Here is a 17,127-nt window from a genome sequence, read left to right on the forward strand (position 1 = left end):
GGTAGCTGTCTTCAAATTTCTTGGCATGGGTGAGTGAACACTTCCAGCATTGCATCCATTTGTTGAAACATCTCAATTGGTATTCTGTAAATTCCTGGAGCCAATGCTCTCAGTGCAGCTTGGACCTCTTCCTTTAGTACCATTGGTTCTTGAACACATACTACCTCTTGAAATAGTTGAATATCAACCAATTCTTTTTGGTACAGTGACTCTGTGTATTCCTCCCATCTTCTTTTGATGTTTCCTGCATCATTTGGTATTTTCCCCATAGAATCCTTCAATATTGCAGCTTGAGGCTTGAATTTTTTCTTCAATTCTTTCAGCTTGAGAAATGCTGAGTGTGTTCTTTCCTTTTGATTTTCTAACTCCAGGTCTTTGCATATTTCACTTTAATACTTTACTTTGTCTTCTCGAGCCGACCTTTCAAATCTTCTGTTCAGCTCTTTTACGTGATCATAAAAGATCACTTCTGTTTGGTTTAGCTACTCTATGTTCAAGAGCAACTTTCAGAGTTTCTTCTGACATCTATTTTGGTCTTTTCTTTCTTTCCTGTCTTTTTAATGCCCTCTTGCTTTCTTCCTGTATGATGTCCTTGATGTCATTCCACAACTTATCTGGTCTTTGGTCATTAGTGTTTAATTCGTCAAATGTATTCTTGAGATGATCTCTAAATTCAGGTGGGATATGCTCAAGGTCGTACTTTGGCTCTTGTGGACTTGTTCTAATTTTCTTCAACTTCAACTTGAACTTGCATATGACCAATTGATGGTCTGCTCCACAGTTGGCCCCTGGCCTTGTTCTGACTGATGATATTGAGCAAAAAGTAGCCAGCACATAGAAAAGACGCTCAGTATATAGCTGTTCATTAAATGTGTAGAGCTGTGATCAATAGTACTAGTTTAACTGTATAAACTGTCACAATTTTTGTACTTGTGAACTACTGTTTTTCCTGGTGGCCACAAACTACTCCTGGAAAACTAAAATTCCAAATGTTGCTGACAACCTGAATATAAAACGTAAAGTACTTATGAAGGAAATTTTAGATTATTTAGTTTTTTACTCCCTTTAATCATTAGCTAATATCAAAGATATTTTTAAATTAATGCTTTATTTATAAAAAAGTAGAAATAAATTCCTTTTCATTAGCATCTTGAACTTGAAGATACTTTCAAAAGAAAATTCAGATGATAATAAATAATTTTACCATTGCCTTAAATTGAAGTTGCATAGAATGCCTGAATAATAGTACTCCTTGATGCCAACTGTAAAAGAAAAAAAAAAAGAACTATTGTATTATTACTATGGGAAAGCGATCTAGCAATAGAGTTCCTTAAGTAGAAATAATGAAGGATAAACATGTATGTAGTTCAAGTAGACAAATTCTACCAGTTTTCTACATTGCCACTGACAACCACAACCCTCCAAAAGGAAAATCATATAATTAAAAAACAAAAAAACAAAAAAACCTGGTACATTTTTTATAAAATTGAACACAAAGACTGAAGGAGAGGAATACCCAACAGAGTGGTGAAATAAGCATATGCCACAATGGACAATTTTATTTCATCTAAAAGCAGCACATTGCTTTGGTATTGGTTTGGAGAATCATAAGACCCCAACTAATGTCTCCCACTCCGGCCCCAAGAAAACCTGTAACTCAACAAGCTTTCTTGGTTTGGGCCCTCCTTCCTGAGGTATGTTGACTCCAATCTCCCCTCACCAAGTGGAGCTGAAAAGAAGCTGAGGATAAGGCTGTGTGAAAATTTGGCCTGTTGACCACTGAGTCAAAATACAGCTTGGGAAACAAGATGCTCACAGCAAATATTTTGAAATAAATCTGAAAGCTAAGGTTAAAAACGTTCATAGCAACTTAAGGCCTTAGCTTTGCTGACCATTTCCATTTCCTGCTTTAAAGATTGTCCTATTCTCTGCCCAAGTATTTGTTGACTTGGAAACTGATGGAAGGACAGAGATTAAATAAACCTTTGTCTGTGACCTTACTCTTTGGTTTATGTTCATTAAAATGATAAAATTGAGTGAGGTTATTTTTATTCTTTGTATTTATTTTTTACTCTTCTCTCCACTTTTAGATTGCTCTTTCCCTTCCAGCCACCTTACTTCCCTGGATGCGTCTTCTATTGTTAGCACTATCTGTAGTTCACAAGTCTTTTCAGATGAAAAATTCTCTCTTGCGTTTATTGTCTAGTTTTTATTCTTTTTTAACGTATTTTTTTTTTCCTACACCTACTACTTGCATTTTTCTTTTCCATGAATTTGGTCTCCTTGGCAGCTGGCATTGTCTCCTTTATTTCATCCTGCTCACATAAACATTCTCAAAGAACTCACCTGTATTTTCCCTCAGAGAAGGAGCTAGTGGATAAAGACTATGCTACACCTTTTCTTTCTTTCAAAGAACAGATAGCTATTTCTTATGAAATGTTTTCTTTGTAAATTTCTTTATATTGCCCTTTAATAAATAATCTAGTCTTTGTTATTTAAAAAGCAATGTCATCACCTTCTAAAGAATGAATTCTTACCACCCATAGGAAAGGAAAATAGTAAGGAATGAAGAAAGAAAGTGAGGAAGAGAACACCATTTAACATTTTCTTCTCTTTCATTTAGGAAAATTGTGTAGGATTTAAAATCTTATAGAAATGCCTTAATTCTATATTAATATTATTCCTAGCCTTCATGGAACTCAAAATCTTTAAACAAGTAGGTAATAATCCCCCCAAAATAAATAAATATATGTATATTTAATATCTGTATAATATAATATCTATCTATCTGTCTGTCTGTCTATCCACCAATCTACTTATCTACCTATCTCTGTATTTATATATTTGACACTAGGTGCTTGACCCCAACTGCCAGAAATCTGATTTCAATTGGTCAAAGACGGGGCCCAGGAGTGAATATTTTAAAAATTATCTGAGAGTTGGGAGCCATTGATTTATAATGAGATTGATAAACTGTGGATGTGCATACAGGTCTGAGAGCATCTTCGTGGCAATAGGCAAGCTATGGTTTCTCAATTCTTTTGGTATTTCCCTTGGAGCTTTAAAAGATGATTTAAACCCTGGTCCTGCAATGATTAAGTTTGCCTCTGTATTTTCTTTTGCTCAGTTAGTATATGCCATTCCTTCAAGAATACAAGTAAATGCCCAAATTATTGATGAAAATCGGAGTGAGGGATTAAAGAGTGGGAAATGCCAAGAGCATCCTTCACAATGTGGGAAGAATGAAAGAGAGCACATGTGCTTTTGTTTCTGGATCAGGCAAAAGGTGCCACTAATCTAGTTTTATCCATCATGTCAACCTCGCCTACAAACTTACTGTTCTCTGTCTATAGAGATGTGACATTAAGTAGCTCATGTACTGTGTTATTTATTTGTTTATAGGTTAATTGTTCAGAATATTGATCTCATGGGCTCATTTTCCCATTCTTTCTCAAATACCCTTTCAAATCAACAAACATAAAACAGGACAAATTCTTCCACACAAGGGACTCTTAAATGATGCAGATTCTTTCCATTTGGTGCCTTAAAAAAATCACTCTTTCAAGAAAGTATAAATATTGCTACCACTGCAGAAATGAACGCAAGGTTTTGGGCTCCCATTTATAGAGGGATCCAAGAAGCTAATTAGGATACACCAAAGTTTCAATCACTTGTTCTTTGGTTAATTTAGCAGTGAATATACATAGAGGCCTTTAAAATTCTATAAATTTGAATTCTAAGCAATTACTTAAAGATGAGTTTCTCAGCTATGTGAGAGCTGCTTGTGACACTCTAATTCCACCTGAAAACATGCAGTGGAAAAGAAAAATAAAAAAGCTTAATTCTGAGCAGCGGGAACACAGTCTGTCACCTGCGCCATTTTCTACTTCCCATAGTTATAATTACACAGTAACCTCTGCTTTAAGTTTATACGGCATTCGTTTCCTAATTAACGAGAAGTGAATTTAAAGCCTGCTGTTTGACTAGTGAGTGGATATGTGAAGAGAAGCTGGGCCAAGGGCTTGGCAAGGGAATTTTAATTCCCTTGGTGGGTTGCATGTAAACTCTTCCGGGAGACTCAAGAGACTGAAGCTTAGAGCACTGTGAGAAGGCAGCACCACATCAGAACCGTGAGGAAATCTATCTTCAGGTTTCTGATTTAAAAGAACTGGGGTGGGTTCCAGGCGTCTGTGTTTTGAACAACCACTCCTGCTGGCTTTGATGCCCAGCCATACATAGAAGCCCTTCACGAGACTATCACTCCCGTAGCAAGACTAGCTTGAGGGCCCTTTACTGGGAAGAGAATGGACTAGAGGAGCGGTTGGAGAAGGCTACCTCACACCTCACGAATGCACTGGAACATTTTAACTGACCTACACATTAAGTCCAGTCCTTGATCTTGAGCAGCTTTTAAGACAGAGGAGAACTGAGTTCATGAGAACCTCCAAATTTAGAGTCAAATTCAGCATTATTTAACAAAAGAGGTCTTTAATCTTGTGCTCAATAAGTGGTAGCTACATACCAAAGGGAGGGTTGCTTTTTTTCTTTTCCCTCATTCAGAAAGATTATTTTTTATTTCCAGTGAGGAAAGAAAAGGAGGGGATATAGTAAGGTTAGATGACAGAGTTTTCTTCTGGCTAAGATTTCTTTTGCTGTTATGAGCCCTCTTTTCCACAAGGGAAGTGGTTTTTGAAGTGTAGAAGCAACTGTACTCTTTCTCCAGGTGATCTAAATGCTGTTTTATCTATAATATGAAAATGTTTTTTGGGTTCTACTATGTGTTAATAATTTACTTACAACTTTTCAAATTTAAAACTCTGGAAAAATTTTGGTAAATAGCAAGTGAGAATGGATAGGGTAGATAACCTTTGAAGAGTTTTGATGATTCTAATGAGGCCATGGTCCAAAATATGAGGAGGAATATTTTCTTAAAGGGTTTCAAATTTCTGCCTCAAAGCAAGGTTATAAGACGGATTTTAAACAGGCTAATTTCTTTATAGAAAATTCAGTAAACAATAAAAACTGTGCATAATACACATAAGAGTTAGTAAAAAAAACCTTTGTTCCAGATACCACATGATTCTTCATGCTGCGGCCCAGAACTGCAGTTCACTAAGAATTCAAGTTATTTAAATGCTATATGTTCCACTGTATCAGTCACGGTTCTCCAGAGAAACAGAACCAATAAGATATAAATATATATACAGTCAGCCTTCCAGATCTGTGGGTTCTGCATCCATGGATTCGACCAACTGTGGATGAAAATATTGGAGGGGGAGTTCCAAAATCAAAAGTTGAACTTGCTGCATGCCGAGCACTGTTCTGAACCCTTGTGAATGAAATGATGTGCAGGCATACCCTGCTGTAGCCTCCCACCATTTCACAGTTCCTCTGTCTCTCTCCAGCACTTGCTGTGTAAGCCTTGTTCGCCTAGTGTCTTGTCATTATTCCCTAAACAATACAGTGCTGTATAACAATTATTTACATAGCATTTACACTGTATTAGGTATTCTAAGTAATCTAAAGATGACTTAAAGTATACGGGAGGAAGTGCGTAGGTTATATGCAAATACTACACCAATTTATAAAAGGGGCTTGAACGTCCGTGGATTTTGGTATCCGCTGGAGGTCCTGGAACCAATCCCGTGAAAATACTGAGGGAAGACTGTATCTATCTCTGTCTCTGTCTCTGTCTCTATCTCTATCTATTTATCTAGACAGAGAGAGAGAGAAATACTTACAGAGATTTATTTTAAAGACTGTTGTAGGGGCTGGCAAATCTGAAATACATAGAGCAGACAGACAGAACTAGAAATTCAGGCAGGTATTGATGCTGCAGCCTTGAGGCAGAATTTCTTCTGCTCCACAAAATTTTGGTATTTACCCTTAAGGCCTTCAACTGATTGAATGAGGCCCACCCACATTATCGAGGGTAATCTCCTTTACTTAAAGGCAACTGATTATAGATGTTAACCACATCTACAAAATACCTTCATAGCAACACCTGGATTGTTGTGCCTCCAAGTTGGTTCTGACTCATAGTGACCCTATATACAACAGAACAAAACACTGCCCAGACCTGCGCCATACTCACAATCGTTGCTATGTTTGAACCCATTGTTGCAGCCACTGTATCAATCTATCTTTCTGAGGGTCTTCCTCTTTTTCGCTGACCCTCTACTTTACCAAGCATGATGTCCTTCTCCAGGGACTGGTCTCTCTTGATAACATGTCCAAAGTATGTGAGAGGAAGTCTCACCATCCTTGCTTCTAAGGAGCATTCTGGCTGTACTTCTTCCAAGACAGATTTGTTCATTCTTCTGACAGCCCATGGTATATTCAATATTCTTCGACAATACCATAATTCAAAGGCATCAATTCTTTGGTCTTCCTTATTCATTGTCCAGCTTTCATGTGCATATGAAGCAACTGAAAATACCATGGCTGGGGTCAGGCGTACCTTAGTAGTCAAGGTGACATCTTTGCTTTTGAACACTTTAAAGAGGTCTTTGGTAGCAGATTTGCCCAATGCAGTAATATGTCGTTTAATTTCTTGACTGCTACTTCCATGGGCATTGATTGTGAATCCAAGTAAAATGAAATTCTTGACCACCTCTATCTTTTCTCTTTTTATCATGATGTTGTTTTCTGGTCCAGTTATGAGGATTTTTGTTTTCTTTATGTTGAAGTATAATCCATTCTGAAGGCTCTAGTCTTTGATCTTCATCAGTAAGTGCTTCAAGTCCTCTTCACTTTCAACAAGCAAGGTTGTGCCATGTGCAACACCTAGGTTAGTGTTTAATTAAATAAGTGGGTACTAGAGCCTAGTCAAATTGCCACATAAAACTAACCATCACACCTAGCTTGCTGGAAAAGACTGAGTGGATGGCGACCCAAGGGTAGCTTATCTTGGCTTGGCTGTTTTCACATGGCCTGGAGCAAAAACATTAACCATTACAATCTTCTCACTTGTTTATTTGAACTAAGAGACAAGAAGGGAAGTGGCCAGTTAGTGGTGGCACCTGAGGTCAGAGTCAGGATACTGGGAGTGGTAGAAAACTTATGGAACTGTATAAACCATGGAAGCTTAAGATACTCTTCAGTGAAGAGCCCAGAATGGAGCAAGCATCCGGAGAGAAATTGGGATGCTCCAAGAGAGAGAGCTTAGATAGGGCTTCTCCGCTTCTAGTTTCTTGAAGCCTCTTGAAAATACATCTCCAGTTCTGAGATTCAAGATGCCTATTGTATCCTTAAAATACATTTCTCTTTACCTGAGATTTTATTTGTTCTCTCTTTGCAGACAAACTAGCCATACTAGAGCAATAATAAACACAAGTAATTTTTGCAGGTATGTGGTCAAGGAGCAATATTTTTCACATTGTTTATTTCATTGCTTCATTTCACTTCTTCAACAAATATATATTTTTCTGAACTGCTATATTTATTATTGATGTGAGTAATTTTAAGGATATGTTAGTAACATTATTTTTGGGAAATTAAAAATGAAATACATTTGAATATTTTGATCCAAACTGATTAACTAAAATGAATTTTTAATTTTAGTTAACGCCAACATACGCTATGTGCTTTTTTAATGAGTTATAATAAGTTGTATTCAAAGTCTAACACAGTAATGATGACAAACAATTTAATGAAAGTGGAAAAATGCCAACTCTCTACCTATGTGGAAGTAACCAGACATTTGATGCAAATTTTTAGTTCCTGTGTGTAGATATTTTGCTGTTAGATGCCATTGAGTCTATTTTCAACTCATAGCAACCCCATGTGACAGAGTAGAACTGCCCCATAGGGTTTTCTAGGCTGTAGTGTTTATGGGAGCAGATTGCCAGGTCTTTCTCCTGCTGAGATGCTGGGTGGATTCTAACTGCCAATCTTTCAGTTAGCAGCCGACCTCTTAACTGTTGCACCACCAGGGCCCCTTATTTTGCTGAGTAATGGTCTTCAATTTAAGGCTTAAATGTGTTTGTTTTTACTTTACGCTTACTCTTGATCCAATCCCATCTCCTTCCCCCCAGCTGTGACCATGGCAGAGGTATGTGAAGGAGGTGGGGAGAGGCCTGGCTCTGAGACTCCCCATTTCCTAGGCATTGACTTCTCTGGTGTTGTGGACAAGGAAGAAGCATATGGTGAGGCAGAATCTTTTTATATGACTCCGCATGTGTCAGTTGTGTGTTCCTTTAGGCCCAAACTGGTTCTAGCTGATGCTCATGGTCTCTGCTAGCAGACAGATCCCCTTTCAGCTGGTGTGTTTGGTTTTCTTTGGGCAGCATTTACTCTTTATTTCCCCAGCAGTACGCACCCCAACACCTTTGCTGGATTGGCCATACCAGTGATTGGTCCAGAAATTGCCTGGGCTTTCTCAGCACATCTCTGTACTCTTTTCTGTGGGGCTGGGATGCTTTTCTAAATTCTCTGAGGGCTGTGGAGAGCTGGGATAGGGTGCCCTGAACACCATACTCTTTAAGCTCCTCTGGCAGGGCTGCTCCAGGGCCATCCATCCTTCATAAATTTCTAGGTCAGAAACAGGCATTATATTCAAAAATGGATTTTAAGGGAAACCTGTCAAGCACACACTTCACCCTCTCCACAGTGGGGGAAACAAACCCCCCAAATGAAAATACAACATGCCTTCAAAGCCTCAGAACTCTCCTCCAAGGTTCTTTTCATATGTTCCTCCCAGGATGTCACTAGTGTGGGCCTGGGATTTCTGTAGCTCAGTAAGCTCCCAGTCAGGGAAACAGACATCTATCAGTAATTCCATCTTACTGGAACCTCCAGTCTTCACAAATGTTTATCTGTGGCTTCCAGTAGGGGAAATATTCTCTAGCCCTTGTCTTTACAAACACTGTAGTACCCACCTGATCTGCCTCCCTGGTCCTCTTTTTGGATGTGGGGATGGGTGGGAGTTGGCCAGTTGGTGGAAATTCTACGCTGTGTCTCTCAACAAGTCCTGCAGGGAGGTGCTGGCTCCAGTTCCAGCTGAGGCAGCTTCATGTCAATGTGAGATAACTTGGGCCTTTTGTCCTCAGGTTTGGGCCTCGATTCTAATTGCAGAACAAGAAGAATTTCACCTTGCCTATAAATCAGGCACTATATTCTCCCCACCTTTCAACACTTTATTTAGTGCTTTTCCTATACTAGGAACTCAATAAACAATTGTCAGTGAATAAAGGTAGGAAAATTTGGATAAGCGTAACTTCAATTTCAAGAAAAAATTTGAGAAGCTTCCAAGGGAGGTGGAAAATGCCTCATAGCATGGAAAGCTATATAGAGGTTACAATGGGTTTATGAGAAGAAATCAAGTCCAAGTAATCTGACATAATTCCCTGCTGAAATTCTCTGATGTAAATTAATGATTGGAAGACGATGTATTAAGATACTGTATGCAATTTAACTCAGGCAGGGTTGCACATTTTATAAAATAGTAGAGAAAAGGGATTTGGAATTCAGTATTAAAGCAAACAGCTAATTAATAGAAATAAATATTGTATTTTAGGCTGTGCTTGTATGGAATGAAGATATCAACCACTTTGGTTTTTTTTTTTTTTTAAAAAAAAACTTATTTGACTTGTTGTTTGACTGACTTGACCAAATCAACTTGTTGTTTTGGAGCCATGGAAACAGAGTTGTAATGTGCTATTGGATGAGAATAAATAAATACAGATGACCTTGAGTGTTTATGAAATTTTTTATGTTTCATATGGCTATTTATGAGATTGACTTGCATAATACAGTTACTAGCTCACATTTCCCTTAAATTTTCTCCCACTTTTTTTTTCAAATAGAGAATTATATTTGGAGAAGGGCAGATTTTAGCCAGCATTGTAAGGGAGTTATCAGTTTTGGCTAACTGTAGATACTCATGCCCTCCAAAATCCAGGGAGAACCTCACCCCATTTCAGAAGCATTCCCTACTGAAATTCATCACATTGACTCTTTACTGGCTCTCTCAAGAGACTTGGGAAACTACTTAAAGATTGCATCTTGTTTATCTTTATATTACTAGCAACTGTCACAGAGCCTGGTATATAGTAGGCACACAATAATGGTTGAAAGCATGAACAAAGAATTATTAGGGGCCCATATCAGTCCTACAAACCTAACCCTGATATTTGACCTACTGGAGTGAGTTCTCAGTTACCCATGTGCTCCTGAAATTGCTGACTTTTCTTTCCCTAGCCCTGTATGAGATTACTCAATACATTGGATTGGGAATCTACTCTAATTCCTGATTGATGGACTAGTTCCTAACTGGGATTAGGATACTCTCCTGAAATGCATCTTTATTGCTGGGGCACTGCTAACTTCCCAGGCCTTACCAGCTCACAACCCACCAAATAAGTCTTACTACTACACATAGACACCTCCTACTAGCCCCCAAATGTGGAACAACTTCAAACTGAGCGTGTCTCCTGCGAACAATTGTAAAAGCCTTCAATATGACCATGACCACTGTCTTTCCATGTTTGTGACTGGAACCTCGACCAATTCAGAATCTTTGAATATGGATATCAGTTCAAAATGAGTTCAGTCTTTCATGCTGCTTTGAGTACTGGTATTTTTACTGCTGGGATCAGTTTCAGCTAGTAGGAGGCCAGTGCTTAGTTTGGTTAGTCCTGTGGCTCCAGAGCAACTTGTTTCTGGATCCTCCCTTTGCCACAAGCAGATGGGCAGATGAGATAATGTTCAAGCTACACTCAAGCTGAGGCCACTCTGGGGTAGGATAGCCCTTCCCACCCTGCTGTTATTCTTTAAGCCACCCTTTCTGTCCACCAAGAACTTGCAGTTCAAGCCACTCGCAGGAAGCTGAGTGACTTCCAGTGTGCACTAATCTTGTTGCCTATTGACTAGAGTTTTCCTCTCAGACCCGTCATCTGCCTCTAACTCATTTCCTAAGGAACATGCTCTCTACTACTTTGGCTGATCAAGTAAATTGGACAATGTGTCAGCTTGGCTGGGCCATGATTCTCAGTTGTTTGGCAGTCATGATGTAGTTTGGCAGTTGTATAATGATGTGATCACCTCCATGATGACAGTTGATATAATGTGATAACTTCCATGATGGGATCTGCTGTGAGTAGCCAATCAGCTGAAGGGGAGTTTCCTTGAGGATGTGGCCTGCATCCAATATAGGTGGACTCTCTGGTAAGGCTTTTAGGCTTTTGCTCGTTCTGGATCCTGCAGCTGGCTCTTGTTCATCAGACCTCCAGTTCTTGGGATTTGAGCAAGTAGCATACCTGCCATCTTGCCTGCAGATCACAGGATTTGTTTGTCTTCATAGCCTGTGAGCCAGAGCCCTGCTGTCTCACTTACCCATCTTGAGTTTGATCTTGGGTTCTCTCTATATATTTATATGGACTGCCAAAAGAATTAACAAACCTGTCTTGGAAGAAGTACAGCCAGAATGCTCCTTAGAAATGACGATAGTGAGACTTCATCTCATGTACTTTGGACATTATCAGGAGGGATCGGTCCCTAGAGAAGAACGTCATGCTTGGTAAAGTAGACGATCATTGAAAAAGAAGATGACCCTCAATGAGATGGATTGACACAGTGGCTGCAACAATGGGCTCAGGCATAACAACAGTCATGAGGATGATGCAGTACAGGGCAGTGTTTCATTCTGTTTTACATAGGGTCACTATGAGTTGGAACAGACAGCACCTAACAACATATATATTTATACACTTGCTGGTTTTGCTTCTCTAGAGAACCCAGCCTAAGATAGACAATAAATGATTGTAGTATATTGAATTATGTCCCCCCAAAATGTGTGTCAACTAGGCTAGGCCATGATTCCCAGTATTGTGTGATTGCTCACCATTTTGTGATCTGATGTAGTTATCCTATGTGTTGTAAATCATAACCTCTATGAGGTTAATAAGGCAGGATTAAGGGAGTTATGTTAATGAGGCAGGACACAATCTACAAGATTAGGTTGTATCTTGAGTCAATCTCTTCTGAGATATAAAAGAGAGAAGTAGGCATAGAGGAAAGGGACCTCATACCACCAAGAAAGAAGAGCTGGGAGTGGAGCACATCCTTTGGACCCAGGGTCCCTGAGCTGAGAAACTCCTAGACGAGGGGAAGATTGATGCCAAGACCTTCCCCAAGAGCTGACAGAGAGAGATAGCCTTCCCCTGGAGGTGGCACCCTGAATTGGGACTTTTAGCCTACTAAACTGTGAGAGAATAAATTTTCTGTTTGTTAAAGCCATCCACTTGTGGTATTTCTGTTATAGCAACACTAGATAACTAAGACAATGATTAATAAGCATTGCAAATTTTGCAGACATCATATATTATAATGTATTGGAACATTCCCAGGATCAATAAATGCAGTCCCAGAAATTACTGACATGTATTAAATTCTTCTAAATGAAATACACAGGAACAAGAACAAATAAAAAAAAAAGATGTTGGGCTTTGTATAATTGATGAAATCCATTGGCTTATCTGAGTGACATGGTTGATAACTTGTGATGAAACACAGACATCTATTATGGGAAGTATTTAAAAAATGAAAGTCAAACTGTTTACTTGAGAAGGAAAAGGGGTAATAGAGGGATTAGGGTAACTTTGAAAAATGTGTATTTATCTCCTTGTGAGGACTTTGTGGTCATCTCTGGATGATGTGAGATCTTTGAAGGTAAGAAAGATATTACAAGTTTGATGAAATTAACATTTCTACATCCAAATCCTCCTACCCTTGGCCATTCATCTTTGTGATACTCACTTCAGGGGTTTGGTGACTACCAAAAATATCACCTGCTGTTAATTTATTTTCTGATTGTGTTTCCTACGATGGTTGTCTCAAACTTTCCCCATTTTCTTTACTACTTCAAACACACTTTACTTCTCTTCTCCTTAGTGGACATCATTAAATATGATATTACTGAAATGATTATGACCATCCAATGAACTATATATCAATATTTCTTCACATTTTTACCAAAATTTTCTATTTACTTAAGGTTTTGGAGGAAGGAATATCTTTTATTGGCAAGATTAATCCTCTAATTGTGCACAGAATCTCACCCCCTAACCTCCAACGAGACAGAGCTACATCTCAGGTGCTGTATCATTATATACATCATGGGGCCTCTTGTAAGAATAATTACTCATTTGCCCCCTTTATCACTTAAAACGGTAGTCTTATATGTTTTGTCTTTCATTGTAAAACTCATTAGAATAGCTTTTGATTATTGCTTGCCATTCCTTACAATTTTAACCTGATCTTTCCTTAACAAATTGCCATTAGTCTTGGATGCTCGCCATTCCACTGAAACTGTACCCTCCCCCCGACCAGATTAACAATGATCTCTTAATTAGCACTATGCTTTCTTCTTAGGCCTCATCTTCTTCAACCTCATTGCAACATATGGTGCAGTTAATCTACTCTCTTTTCTAGAATATCTCTCTGCTACATTTTGTTTTATTAATAGCTTTACTGGGATATAAATCACATACCATATGAACTAGTTCTAGCCAATGGTATGTAAGCGGAAGTTGTGTATGCCATTCTAGGACTGCTCCATAAACATCAGCAATTAAATATCCATTTTATTTTCTATGTTATTTCCCTTTTTGGGTTGATGAGTCTTGGTAAGCCATATGTTAAAGATGGTGGAGACACCAGATAGAAGGAAAAGAGGAAGGATTCCGGATCTCTGAATTACTGCTTGGAGGAGAGCCTACTGCCAATCAGGAACAGTTCCTTGGACTTAATGTGGGCAAGAAATACACTTACTCATGTTTAAGCCATTGTTCATGTTTAGATTTTTTGTAATAGCAGCTGGTGTTAACTTACATTTGTACCAACTTATATACTCTCCACCAACCGATGAGAGTCAGCTGTGCCAACATGGAATATTATTAATATTTTATTTGCCGAATTCATCATTGGAAAACAATCTTTCTTCAATTTTCATTACTCTAGTAGGGTGACTGAATATTTTTGATATATTCACTTAGCGTTTGTCTTTTTTTTTTTTTCGTAAATTGCCTAATTACTTCCTTGTCAATGTTTCTTTGAAGGTATTTGTCTTATCCTTTTAGATTTGAAAGAGCTCTTTGCATTTTAAGGATAGAACATGGCAAGTACTTTTTCACAATTTTGTACTTTGTCATCATTTTGATTTTTTTTTGCTGCATAGAAATTTAATAATTTTATATAGAAAATTCTACAGGCATTTTCATTTATGGTTTCTATCTTTAGTGTCATTTTTAAAAAGTCCTTTTCCACCCTGGAATTATATTCTAGTATTTTCATGAATTTTTTTAAACATCTAAATCTTTAATCAATTTCAGATTTAATTTAGTATAAAATTCTTTTTGTCTCTAATATTTAGTCTAAACTCTTACTCATAGCAGGTGCTTAAGAAATATTTGTTAAACTTAATTAAATATCCATTTAAAAAATTAGAGTTGGATTAGATCAGTCATTCTTACAGTGTGGTTCCTTGACCAGCAGCATCAGCTTTGTCAGAAATGCAAATTCTTATGTTTCGTCTGAGGCTTGCTGAATCAGACATGCTGAGGGTAAGGCCCAGAAGTCTATGTTTTAAAATGCCCTCCAGGTAATTCTGATGCAGGTTAAAGCTTGACAACCCCTGAGCTAGATAATATTGAAGGCTGCTTCCAGCTGAAATCTCTTAGGAATACATGGTTTTTCATGCTAACAAACACAATTGCTGTTGAAATATGATTCTGCCTTGATTTTTAGTCAAGTAAAAAATTGAGAAGAACATATCCAAGCCTAGCCCTACTCACACAAGATCACAGCTGCAATAAGAATATATCTCTTGGTCTTCAGCCTTCCCTCTGTGTCCATCCACACAAGGCTATTTCCGTTTCCCTTGGATGTCCTGATTTCTCAGGGAGCTTCTTCTAGAACATCCCAGCAAACCTCTTCTGCCCATGTAGAGAATTGCTAAGAATGTTTTCCAGTCCTCCTTCTCCATCAAAGCTTCCTGCCTCCAGGGCCCTTATCCCAATCTAGGATCATAGAAGAAAGAGTTCCAGCCTCCCTGGGGCTTTTGGTACAGGTGTGTCACATGAAGACTGGAAAACTCTGGACGAGTTGGCCAGATCTCTGCTTTCCTTCTGAGCATTCACATGGTGCCCCTTGCAGCAGTCTTCTCTCAGTCCTCTTGTTCTTTCGCTGGCACCCCTGGACCTGGAGCTGCAACTCCCTGAAGTTAAAGAACACTTCTAATTACATTTCAGTGATATTAGAGAACTTACAGAGATCTAAAGTGTTATGGATTGAATTATGTCCCCCCAAATATGTGTGTAAATCCTAACCTCTATGCCTGTGACTATAATCCCATTTGGGAATGAATTGTCTTTTTAATGAGGAAGGATAAGTGTAGGGTGTCTCTTCAATCTCTTTTGAGATATAAAGGAGATTAAACAAGCAAGTGAGCAGAGATGTGGGAATAGAGATGCCAAGCCACATGAAGATCACCCAGGAGCAGAAACTAAAAAAAGATAAGGACCTTCCTCCAGAGTTGACAGAGAGAGAAATCCTTGCCCTAGAGCTGGCACCCTGAATTCAGACTTCTAGTCTCCGAAACTGTGAGAAAATAATTTTCTGTTTGTTAAAGCCACCCACTTGTGATATTTCTGTTATAGCAGCACTAGATAACTAAGACACTAAGCAAGTATTCTTCATCTATTTTCCTCCAATTCCTGCCTGCACTTATCCACCTACTTGAAAATATCATTCTTTCCCTTTGCCAGTTGTAACCCTGGAAGACCCATCAGGAAGGGTTTAATAGACTCAGACTGGAATCCCTGGGTGAAGCAAATGATTAATGCTTGGCTGCTACCAAAAGGTTGGTGGTTTGAGTTCACCCAGAGGCACTTCAGAAGAAAGCCTAGTGATCTTCTTCTGAAAAATCAGCCATTGAAAATCCTATGGATCACAGTTCTATTCTGACACACATGGGGTCACCACAAGTCAGAATCGACTCAATGACAATTTAAGAATTTAAGAAGAAGAAGAGACTAGAGTCTACCCTTGACAGCACAGTATTTATTTCTCTCCACCTCAAAGTTAAGGACAATCAGTTTTTAGAAAGATCTCTTAGTCTCTGCCTCCTGCAGAGCCATTGGGGAGACATCTCAGTTCTAGCCTGGAGTAGTGGGAGGGTGGAGGTGCTTGCTGGTCACATTCCTTGAAGCATGGGCTAAGGAGCTACTTCTTTTTTTTTTTTTTATTGATGTAATTAAATGAAGTTTACATTTCAAGTTAGTCTCCTATACAGAATTTTTTTTTTTAACATACATTGTTATGAGATCCCAACCGATCACCCCATTCTGTAACAGCACACTCCTCCCCTCCACCCCTGATTCCCCATGAACATTCAACCAGCCCCTAACTCTCTCTGCCTTCCCCTCTCACCTCTGGACAGAAGCCGCCCGTTTGGTCTCCTATAACTACTTGTCTAAGAGGCATATTCTTCATGAGTATCACTTTATGTCCCACAGTCCAGTCCAATCCCTGTCTGAAGAGTTGGCCTCGGAAATGGTTTTAGTTCTGGGGTGATGGAGAGACCAGGGGCCATGCTTTCCGGGGCGCCTCCAGTCTTAGACCATCAAGTCTGGTCTTCTTACTAGTATTTGAGTTCTGCATCCCATCGTTCTACTGCTCCATCAGGGACCCTCTGTTGCACGCCCTGTCAGGACGTTCATTGGTGGTAGCCGGGCACCATCTAGTTCTTCTGGTCTCAGGCTGATGAAGTCTCTGGTTTATGTGGTCCATTCTGTCTCTTGGGCTAAAACCTTCCTTGTGTCTTTGGTGTTCTTCGTTTTCCTTTACTCCAAGTGGTTGGGACCAACTGATGCATGTTAGATGGCCGCTTGCAAGCTTTTAAGACCCCAGACGCCACTCACCAAAGTGGGATGCAGAACGTTTTCTTAATAAGGTTTGTTATGCCAGTTGACATAGATGTCGCCTGAAAGCATGGTCCCCAGACCCTGCATCCCTGCTACTCTCTCCCTCAAAGTATTTGATTGTCTTGAGGAAACTTCTTAGCTTTGGTTTAGTCCAGTTGTCCTGGCTTCCCCTGTAGTGTGTGCTGTCCTTCCCTTCACCTAAGAT

Source organism: Trichechus manatus, unplaced genomic scaffold (genome assembly GCF_000243295.1).
Source record: "Trichechus manatus latirostris isolate Lorelei unplaced genomic scaffold, TriManLat1.0 scaffold00005, whole genome shotgun sequence".
Taxonomy (NCBI): domain Eukaryota; kingdom Metazoa; phylum Chordata; class Mammalia; order Sirenia; family Trichechidae; genus Trichechus; species Trichechus manatus.